Here is an 11,727-nt window from a genome sequence, read left to right as displayed (position 1 = left end):
AAAATTAAATGTCCTTGTATTTGCTTCAAGTACTGGTTGTACTGGACTTAATGGGAACGTGAAGGTGACAAGGTACCTGTCACATTGTGCAGAGAACCGTAGTTGGGAGCTCAGTAGGGGCCTATAGACATTTGCAGCAAACATTAACTTTATTGGAAACGGCTGAATGTGGACTAAAGGTTGAACACAGTCTAGAACTGGGTACATAATGTGTAAATGATGGTTTGGAATACTACAAAATCAAAACTGAGAGACAAAACTTGACATGAAATCAGTTTAATAAGCTCATTCACGCATGTCGTTTTTGATGCTAAATTCTGTTAACATTCTTCACAGCTATCAAAGCAAACAAGCAGGCAGAAAACTGAAATTTGAAACCAAGCGATCATATTATATATTTGAACTTTAGTGCTGCCAGAAACTGTTACTAATTCTAATCTTTTTCAAAGTGATTCTGTAGCGTTTTTGCGGTTCTGAAACCTAAGACACCATTTGTCATATCAACCTCATCCTGTATTTGTTTCGACAAGCGAGAATGACAAATGTAGACAAAGACGCGTCTTATCGGACAATAAGCTCTCTGAAGAAAGCAAATATGATTTTGAAATCAAGTAGTTTGAACGATGGAGCTGGAATAACATTTCCTTTGTGTTGTAAAGCAATCACCGTGGATGTTTTGTGTTTCCCCTTATTTATGGAAACTACATTTATGCAACCTGCATGTACTCTATCAAAATGAAACACCTCACTCATCTTCTCTTCAGCATACCATGCGTCATTGCCCAAATGTTTTCTGCTATCTCTCCTTCATCAGCGTGGTATCTGATGTTGTTATTGGTTTCTTTATGGACAATCAATTAGTAATCAATATGTGACTTAATCAACAACATCATATGGTATAATTGTTTTTTTTATATACATTTTATAGAAGAAAACACTTGAGGCATATGTAAAAGATTTACAAGAAAAATACAAATGTCCATAAATACATGATACACAGCATTTCAACCAACTTCAAATGAACATCTCAATTAGTAGTTGAACCTCACTTTTCTATACAAAATATCAAATAACAAGTTTACAATCTTATCTTTTGAAACATGCTCTTCAGACTTATTGATAACCCTAATTCATTTCTAAGTCACTTTCCAGTTGACCTCAATGCCATTAATTAAAGCTCACATTCATCCATCCATCCATTATCTCAGGGGTTCTCAAACTTTTTGAGGCCAGGGACTCCTTGCAGCTGAGATGATTTTCCAAGGACGCCCTCATATTCATAACACAGATTAAGCATTAGTTTAGGACCACTTGTGCTCTTATGCCATTGGAACTATTTGTATTCCAAAACTTTACAACCTAAATTCTTCAGACCTGTTTCATGATGATAAAAAGAAACGCATTTCAATTTGAATTGTGCTTGTCATTTCATTCAAATTGTATTTGGACTCAACTCGACAGCATTTATACTTTTCCAGTAATTGATCTTAAAAGTTTTTAGAAAATGAACCGTTGCAAGACTGGCATAGTCCTTATAAATCCAGACATTTAAACTTGCCAGTCTAAAGCGCTCCAACTTGAAAATAATTAATGTTTTACTCCTTATTCAGATGATAGCAGAAGTTTTCATAACAGTGTTACAGAACACGTTACAGTAATTAAGTCTATTCGTCTAGTCTAGGTCGGCAGACTATCACAGGACTGGACACAAGGAAACCATTTACACATGGAAACCATTCACGCTCACACCGACAAGCAATTTAGAGTCAACAATTAAATTAACCTGCATGTCTTTGGACTGTAGGAAGCTGGAGAACAACCCACGCCGACTCGGGGAGAGCATCTCTACGCAGAAGGCCGGCCAGCAGGTTCGAAGCAAAAAAATGAATCCATGAGCTGTGGTGACATCATCCATGAGTGTACTGAACTCTCAAGTTACTTACCCTGACTTTAAAGAAAAGGTAGGAGGGTGAGTGAAACCATGCAGTTGCCAGGCTGGTGAGTGCCATCCCACGTGTTTTATTCAGTCAGGTACACAATATCACAAAGGGCTGAAACAAAAACAATAAGTTGCTTTGAAAAACCACATCCTCCACTAAGTACAGTCAGAGTTCATCATCTCCACTGCACCTACACTTACAGTAGGCCGCCACTCAGAAAGTCTCACCCACCTTGTTCCGCCCTTACCATCGCTCTTGAAACGTTTGGGGCCATGGGAACATTTGACCCTGCTGGCTTGAAATCTAGTATGCACTTTTTGAGAAGATCCTCACACTCGTGAAACAAAGCCAAGGGTAGCAATATACATTATAGAGAGTGGATATGTACGTCCAATGCAAGTATTTTATGATAAATTCAAGCTTTAAGACCGTAGGTTAATTTCCGTCCCTTGCAAAATGTATAGAAAATAAAAATAAGAATGAAATAAGATGAAAATATTTGTATCAATACATTGCCAAGATAGCTGTCTGTCCCTGGCTCTATCATTCTGTGACAGTGGTCGTCTAATAATCTTTCTTTTAAAGCTAATTTCACGTCCTCTTACTGACGCACGGGGGCTGTCGTGAAAAATTATCATTCCATGAAGCAGATAATGTTCAGGTTAAAATTCCTTATGCTTCTTTTAGCAAAGCCCCCGCCACGTGAGTAATATGCAGAGTTCGATTACTGTCAGTATGTATGCGTCAGCATATTACTGCACTGGCAGATTGGAAGAATTCCCCATCTCTGGGTTACACTTTCTCCAGGAAGCTAAAAAAAATATGCATCACTGCTGCTCAGGCCCTGAAAGCAACAGCAACCAGGTGACGGTGAATTGTGACTGAAGCTGTCTGCACCGTCAGCAGCCACTAGATGGTGCTGTAACCTTCAGAATGCAACTCGATGCGGAGCCCTCTTCTAGCCGTGCTCCCTGATGACAGAGAGTAATATCGACTTAAAGATGTTTCAAATCAATATTTTTCATTATTTGAGGTCCAGACGCACCAGCAAAGGAATATTGTCTTTATTAAAGTTCATTGTGATGTATTATGTGGCGAGAGGGGGAGAAAAACCGAGACGGAGGTAACAGCAATATCCACCGTTGTACCGCGCTGCTTAGTTTCACTGTAGTTTTTGGCAGTGCTCCTGTGATGGGTGGTGCTGTCAGTCTACACAGAGTTGTTGAAATCCTGCCAGTGGCTCTGTGAAGAAGACATTACACTTATCAGTTACATTTTGTGGACAGGCAGACAAAAGAATGGCGGAAAAGTGTGTTAACTCCTCATGATTCAAAATTCTAGCATACAGGACAACACAGCAAACATTTACCAACATAATACATGTCAAATTCACGTTAAGTTGTTGTCAGTGGAAATATTAAGGAGTCTAAACAGAGTGAACACCCTCCCATTGCCTCAGTGCTTCACCAGGGGGCTCCATACTGCAGTTACTGTGTGTGTGTGTGTGTGTGTGTGCGTGTGCGAGAACAGCTGTGACTGCCACCTGTGAGGTGAAACTGAGGCTGACCTGCGACACATGCTCCTCTTTAGTTCCACATGACTGCGTGTGTGTGTGTGTGTGTGTGTGTGTGTGTGTGTGTGTGTGTGTGATAGAGGTGGAGAGAGAGAGAGAGACTCAGGGACGGAGACAGACTACAGTATTTTGGGGACCACTTAGTTCAAATGGCCTCAAAACCCAGCAGAATCCACACAAGTTGAATTTTGCAGTGATAGCTTGAATATCCAAAGTAAGACGCCAGCGGGCGCCTGTTAAGTCAGAAGCGGGTCTTAGATCGTTATTAATTAATTAATTACTTGAATTCTGGCTTAAACATTCATCAGAAAGTAAATGTAGCCCAAGAGAAGAACATTAAAGAGAGCCCGGGAGAAAACGAACATTATTTATTTGTGTATGATTTAAACCTGCAGAGCAAAACACTTCCAAGTGTTTCAGAAGCAGCCTGCTTCCAGCAGTTTGTTTTGGCAGCAGCCACTTTTCCAGTGGTGGAAACTGTCCATCACTTTGCTGACATTTAAGGAGCTTCACGAGCATATTGAAAAGCTCATTTATAATTGACGTGGTAACGTGATATCTTCTGGCTGTGTTTGCTTTGTAGACTTTGGCAGAAAAAGCTGCATACACAAACACGCAATGAGGCATAGTGGTCACATTACATTTTGCATACGAATATTTTCTCTGTCTTCTATTTGTACTTATATTGAAGTTTCACACTTCCCCTTTGTTTAACTCCGATGTGCTTGTACGTCCAATAGAAAACGCCGCTGCACTGTTTGGAAATGGAATGGAAAGGAGCACAAGCAGAGCACCGAAGGTGAGCTTGCATGAGCTGATAGTCATCCTTTGTTTCATTGATGCCTCACAAAATGGCTGGCCATCAGCTAACAGATAACGTCCAGTCATCAGCACAGCTACAGGCCCAAGGCAGACGTGCACTACCTTTACTAGTCGTAAATATGTCCACTATATTGAGCTCTCAAAACTCACATTTACACTATTTTCTGATAAATATCCAACACTGTAATGTGCTGCATTTTAAGGATGTGAAAATGGCCATTGTGTGACTCTATAGCTATATTGGTGTTGAAGCAAAACGCTGATGGTTAGTGAGTGTCACAAATCTTAACCTACTGCTAACTATTGAGTAAACTACTGAGCGTACATTAGGCTACACAACTAGCAGAGAGTGAGTCAACAAGGGGGCTGGTTTGGGACACATCCCTGTACATGAGTTACTGAGAGCCACTGTTGATGTTATTAATAACACCAGTTCCTACTATGATTAGTCATAACGCATGCTGGGATTTTTTAAAATTTCTATTTGTAACCTGACTCACAATTACTCAGCCGATACGCTCATGCCAATGCTATTTGCTGCTGCCGCTCCCTCCACCATGATTCAGGAAGTGTTTTCTACGGAAGCCCTGAGAGGTCAAGTGAGGAAAGTCAAATACTTGTGATCCATTTTTGAAGTCTGATCTGAAATAGTTTTCTCGCCTTGTGTTTATGACTTAAGAATATGTTAAAAAAAGTTTTATCAGGACAATCTTATATGTAATTTAAAAAAATGTATTATCCGCGAAACAGGTGAAAAAAAGAAGGTTTGATTCGGTGCAATTTGTGTTTGTTGTTGTAATACTCATTTCGGCAACAAGAGGCTGAAGAGCACCACTACTGTTAGGGTCCAGATTCTCGCAGACGATGGAAGGCCGCCCCACCGCTCTGCTCCGTCTTCCGTCAACAAAGCAGTGCCAAAAAGCAGCTGGTTCAAGTTAAAATCAAATGGATTTATTATCCCACAAACGCAAAAACAGTTACAAACTGAATCACACTATTAATAACATAATATTTCATGAAATAGAGGCCCAATCCGGGCCACCCGGCAGACTGGTGTCTGGCCGATGGCCCGCAGAGAGTCTGAAGATGTCCTCAGAAAAAGACTCTTATTGTCCCCAGGAAAGTCAGTAAAAGTCTCATGTTTCACATTCTTCACTCCATCGATCAGCTCAGTGATTGGCTGAAATCCAATAAGCTCCTCCTGGCCTTTCACCCATTGGCCTGGTCAATCACTCCTCTTCAGCCAGCGCTCGTCCATCCCCCGCTGGCACAGACTCTACTCACTTCCTTGCATGGTTGTGACCTGAAATTCCCTCACTCACCTAACACTTAATACATTCATGGTTCAATACCTTTCAGCAAATCTTCTTCACAGTGTTTAATACACTCAGTGACTATACTTACAGTGTTCAATACGTTCAATGACTATGCTCTTTGGTTTAAGACCTCTATAAGTAAATATTGACAGATAATATCCACCACTAGGGGTGCTATTAAATATACTAGGAATGCTTTTAAACTGAAATTCCTCACACTACCCAATATTTTAGATGAGACTAAAAGCATTCATGTTTTCTTTCAGGTGAGTTTTGATTCACATACCTTGCTAACACTTTTGTGTTTTGAATGCATGCAGACATTAAAACTCAGCTGGACCTTAGTTAGGATTCTTTAGTTGCCTAAACATAACACATGTTTATTTGCCATTCACATGATCTTTCCTTAATGATACCATAGTATCAACAACGAGAATTATTACATCATTGAACTCAATCCAGCGTGTTGCAGAATCATCTTATACATAGATTCTTGTTTCGCACTCGGGTTGTTCAGCCATGTCTGGTTGACTCTGGAGCTCAGGTCAAATCTGCTCACAAGAAGAAAAAAAAGGGAAACCGTCCCACCATCGTCTCTCAGAGACTGAAACCGGACCAAAGCGATTTGAATAGACTGAGCTAACGAATGAGCAACTATCCACAGTTCAGGCCTCAGTAGTGGGGCTGAAAAATGGGTCGATAGTAAAACCTTGATCCATCATCTACAGCATCTGAATAAAGAAAGAAAGGCGGGAAACAGATTATAACATTATATTATAAAATGATTATGCAGGAATGAGTGATTGTATCACAGCAAAGGCAGATTATACGGTGCACTTTCACTTACAACATTGGAAATACACATGCACTCATAATTAATTTATCCAGAAAACAAAAACAATAGTGCGTCTGTGAAGAGGAAGAAAAGCAAAAGGGAGGGAAAAGCAAAATGTGTCATGCAGGACTGCTGCGTTTGGTTTCTCGGCCTCATGCTGGGAGATTTGAAGGTAACACTCACAACAACAAAAACACACACACACACGCTCTCTCACACAAATACTCAACCACACCCGCCCACTTAACAAATTTATTTATGTACAGCTCAGCTAAAGCCTCCCACCCCCTCCGAACACACTGACTTCCCCCCCTCCTCCCTCTTTCTCTTTCTCCCTCTTTCTCCAACTCCCTCTTTCTCTTTCTCCTCCTCCCTCTTTCTCTTTCTCCCTCTTTCTCCTCCTCCCTCTTTCTCTTGCAGGTCATGGGAGATAGCGAAGAGATAAATATCGCTGGCAATAAAAGGCCTGCATCATGAATAATAAAACAGCCGTAATCTCGACCAATGATTTATACATCTACAGGCTCTGATAGCCGCGCGCACACACACACACACACACACACACACACACACACACACACACAGGCGCACGCACACATGCACAGCAGCGAGTCACGCATTGAGCACTGTTAAATTGAGATGAATGGTGATGCAGAATGTGGGACTGGTGTTGGACACACACCCTAACAGTCACTTACCCATTCACACACACACACACACACACACACACACACACACACACACACACACACACACACACACACAGACACCCGCCCATACGTGCTAAAGAAGAACACAAGAGATTCATGCTGAAAATATGGAGACGTGGAAAAACACACACTCACTGGGTGAAATAACAGAGAGAAGAAAGAGGGAACATTTACAGGCAGAGTTCTGAGTCAAAAGCAGCATGGGGGTGTGACGGAGAGGAGGATGAACGAGGCCAACCAGTGCAAAACCTCCGGGCCCCGCTGACGGCGCAGGATGAGAGGTCACCGAGACTGACCAAGGAATGAGACAAAAAAAGTCATGTGACTTCATGTTCATGCTGCTCTTGGCTGATTTGTAAGAAGGCAGCGTGGACTGTAAACTGATGGAAAGTGAAACAAGGGGATCTTTTTTTCTGGCATGAGTGAGAAAAAAACGAATTCAACTTGATCGCACTTTTTCACTTTTAATGAGGTAGATTCAGGTGGTAGCTAACCCCCACCCCCCCCCGATATTGAGAAAAAAGTGTCTGAAGCTGAACATCTTGATTGAGATGTTTTGTATTGTTTGGCCACATGGGGGCAGCAGAAACAAGCTGCTGTTTGCAAGCAATCACTTGCTTGACGCAGATACGGAGAATTACTGTATTTGCATTCGTTTGGCGCCGCGTTCATGGCCGCCGGATGAATGCAGATCTAATGTTCACTCTCCTTTTAGTAGCTGTGTGTGTGTGTGTCTCTCCACCAACTCCTGAGGGAAATATCTGGCTCTTTAGCAGCTAAACGCTCCTCTATGTTCACCAACTTGCTGCTAACTTGTCTGCTGCTTGGTGCTCAGCAATTTCTGCACACCGCACAGTGGGTTTGTCGAGCTTACGGAGAGAGCAATGACCGTGAACCAACCAGCAGTAAGTTGCGGGCTGGAAAACCAGAACAATCAGCTGAAAGTTGAGATGAGGGGAACTGCAGCCAGGTGCTGATTCTCTATAGGTTGATCACTCCTAAGTAAACAGATTCACTGATAATGTAAAATATGGATTGTAGCAGCTTTGAAGAAAAAAATCAGATTTGATTTGATTTCAGGTAAAAGTTCAGGGCTGTACCAGGAGGAAGATCTGAACGCTGTCTCAAAGCGATCGCAACACTACCAGCTACAAAACTTTGAAAATGAGTCATTTATTGGCCTTAAATTTGTCGAAACTAAATATATCAACTCTTAAAACGCTCCCCCAACAAATCCCAGGACCAAAGACATGACCTCAGTGTCCTTAAAAGCCAGATTCACATCTTGCTGCATGTGCATTTGTTCACAATAAAGGGATCAAACCTGCGTAATCATATTCAAAAGTGAATATAATTAGATTACGCAGGTTAGTCAGTGTAATCCAATAATATAATTATATTTTCCGTGGTTGTTAATTTTAAATTTTTTATTTTAAGTAATTTAATAATAACCTCTAGAGCAGGGGTGTCAAACTCATTTTCACTCCGGGCCACATCAGCATCACGGTTTCCCTCAAAGGGCCGGTTGTAACTGTAAGACTGTATAACTGTAACTACTCCTAACATATTGTTAAATAACTGTCTCTGCTTTTGATTATTGTTTATTCAAGTGTAAAAATATTGTACATGCAGTTATATAAATGTAAAATGATATTTAAGCACATTTCTGTTATTATAACATAAATAATTTTAATTTAGGGTTAAGAAACCCACATTACTCTATCAAAGATCAAACTATTAAAGAAAATAACAAAGACAAATATCATCAAACACAAGTTATTACATTAACTTTGTTCAAAGCTATTTTTGTCACCTCTCTGCATCACTAATGGCCCTCCCTGTCGTCGTCCTGTGCATAGCAGCTACATCCAAGAGCTCCTCACTGAGAGTCAGGTCTTATAAACATGGAAAGATGCTCTGTGTCCGTGTTGTCTGTGCTTTCATCATCAGCTAATGAAAAATACAAGTACCTGCTCATCTCTTAGCTAGCTGTGTTGTTAGATTAGCTGCTAGTTCCTGAACTCGGTCTGCGATGGTGTTTCTTCACAAACTGACATTTGTAAAAGTCTGTATATATATATATATATATATATTCTGCTGTGATTGCAGTCTGCCTTTTAATTCTTGGACAATTTTATGTTTTTCTTGGAGGCTAAATTTAGCTCCGCGTTTGGTGTCAAAATGCCGACGTGAATTGTATCCTTCATCACCGACACGCATCATAACACAGAAGACAGACCCGTTTTTCTCCCTGAAGCACAAAGATGTATTCGCTTTCCCATCTTAAATTACATTTTCTTCCCTCTGCATCAATTTTTCTCTTTGTGGACATTTTGGGATTATTTGTCGATCTTTATCAACTCAATCACTTGTTGGAAAACCGCTTTACGGGCTGTTCCCTCTCCTGTCCACCTGTTGTGATAGTGTTAATGTTGGTACACAGACAACATGCTATCTCATAATTTCAACTTTCTATCTCATAATTTCGACCATGGTGATACTTTTATTTTCAAGTCTAACTTTTAATTTTTTTTCCAAAATAAATTTTTTTTTTTTTTGCTGGCCAATTCGCGGGCCACATAAAATGACGTGGCGGGCCGGATTCGGCCCGCGGGCCTTGAGTTTGACACGTGTGCTCTAGAGGATTGACTTCTTTAATAATAAAAGCAATCCAAAAACATGTATAATACTATTAAAAAGGGGCATTGTGAGTGCTTTTATTCAAGATACTACGAGTTTATTTTAAAAGAATTCTACTTGTGTAGTACGGTTAATTAAATATCTTTTTAAAATGAATGACTTTTACTTGTGATTAAGTATATTTACATTGTGGTATCATTATTGTTCCCTAATTACCAGATTTGAATACCTCCTCCACCACTGGTGATACATAATGTAGCCGATACAGATACCTGGACTTTGGGTTTTAACTGATACAGAGTACCGATCCTCGCTGTGTGGAAGTGACTGGGATCATTCTTTTATGTGCGAGGCAACATCCTGCTTGACTTAAACATTGCTTTCTTGACTTTGTAACACAAAATGTCACAAATAGCTACATAGATATGAATTTACTGAATTGTTATTTAGTAAATACATGTTTGCATGATCTAAAGAGTGTGAAATTAGGGCCGTCGTACCTCTAATGATGACATGACGCGCCCATGTTTGTTTACACGTCGGACATTTGCCACCAAGTCACTGTAGCTTTCAGAAACACAGGAAATTCCATAACTATGGTCAGTACGGCGTTTGACACTTTTCCCAGAGACTCAGGTGTTCCTGATTCCACTCCACCATTAAACCTGTCAGCATCTGTACATCTTTAAAATCAGTTGAAAGATGTGGTAATAATGACACATAATGCCCTCTTTAATGTCACTTAATAATCTATGTTGCATTACACTGCCTTATGTGTTTACTACAGAGAGAGAGAGAGAGAGAGAGAGAGAGAGAGAGAGAGAGAGAGAGAGAGAGAGAGACCGTGGATGCACATTCACAAACATATTATATTTTGTATTAATGTATTACACCCTGATCTTCACCAACATAATATTCAGCCGGCCCTCACTGTTGTGTTGTCTTTAATATCACCACAGGTCTAATATTTCTAACACCATTGTTGTGTGTGCAGACACACGCACACACAGCTTTATGGCCCATGCGAAGGATTTCAAATTAAAATTAAAATACAACCACAGTTTGAAGGATAAAAACAAAGAAACAGAAGATAAATCACCACACCATTTAACAAGCCTCAGTTTATAAGGCATGGCAGGTAGTAAAATGTAAAATGTTGATTGTCAGTGTTAAACACAAAGTACTCTCAGAGACACCGGATGCTACATCAGCTCGTGTTTCACTTAACCGTGAATAATGAGCTCCTGGATCTTTCAACCTGTGAATGCTTGATAACCGCTTAGTATGGCTCGGCAGAGGTTTACGCACCAGTGGACTGATTTGTATGGAGGGAAGGTGCTTTTTGGAAAGAAAAGAAACTTGGCCTCAGTTGAAATGTGAAAGGATCTGTAATTCGCTGCACACAAACTCAGAGAGTTTCAACTGTGGCTGTTTCACATACAGGCAGCAAATATCCATTAATATATTGTTTATAACACACTGTAATATAGTTATAAGGATATTTACTATTTGTCAAGAATGAAAGCACATTTTTTTTAAGCATCTGAAAAAGATAATGAATGATTGACAATATAATAATCACATAACATCTTTTTATTTGACATTGAAGTGGAATATGAAGTATATATTCATTTGTTGAATTTGTCCATGAAATTATTTAATCTATTCATCTATAGATGTAATTATTTTTTTCACCTTTCATTACGACTGAGAATATTCCGTCCGCTGATGAAAGCCTTGAGATCTGACTGAAAGCCCCACAAAGATCCAGTAAGTGGACCTTGAGTTTTGGGAATTTGAAACTGAACTAAACTGCTCAACACGCCTGGTTTGGACACATTTAAAGAGTAGTAAGTGGTTACAAACTGTATTAGTTGGGAATCATCATATT

General features: G+C 40.1%; 1 long non-coding RNA gene across 1 annotated transcript; it reads left to right on the top strand.

Annotated features, from left to right (window-relative positions):
* Positions 1-1,809: 1,809 nt before the first annotated feature.
* On the top strand, positions 1,810-11,350 carry LOC142938866 (uncharacterized). Its single transcript, XR_012949699.1, has 3 exons — positions 1,810-1,961; positions 4,254-4,312; positions 6,907-11,350. It is a non-coding gene; the product is annotated as an uncharacterized LOC142938866 (long non-coding RNA).
* Positions 11,351-11,727: the final 377 nt, after the last annotated feature.

The sequence above is a fragment of the Anarhichas minor genome, unplaced genomic scaffold (genome assembly GCF_050575085.1).
Source record: "Anarhichas minor isolate MPS153535 unplaced genomic scaffold, ASM5057508v1 ptg000090l, whole genome shotgun sequence".
NCBI classification, from domain to species: domain Eukaryota; kingdom Metazoa; phylum Chordata; class Actinopteri; order Perciformes; family Anarhichadidae; genus Anarhichas; species Anarhichas minor.
The sequence above is the reverse complement of the archived record's forward strand: the minus strand, read 5'-3'. Positions and strand labels throughout refer to the sequence as shown.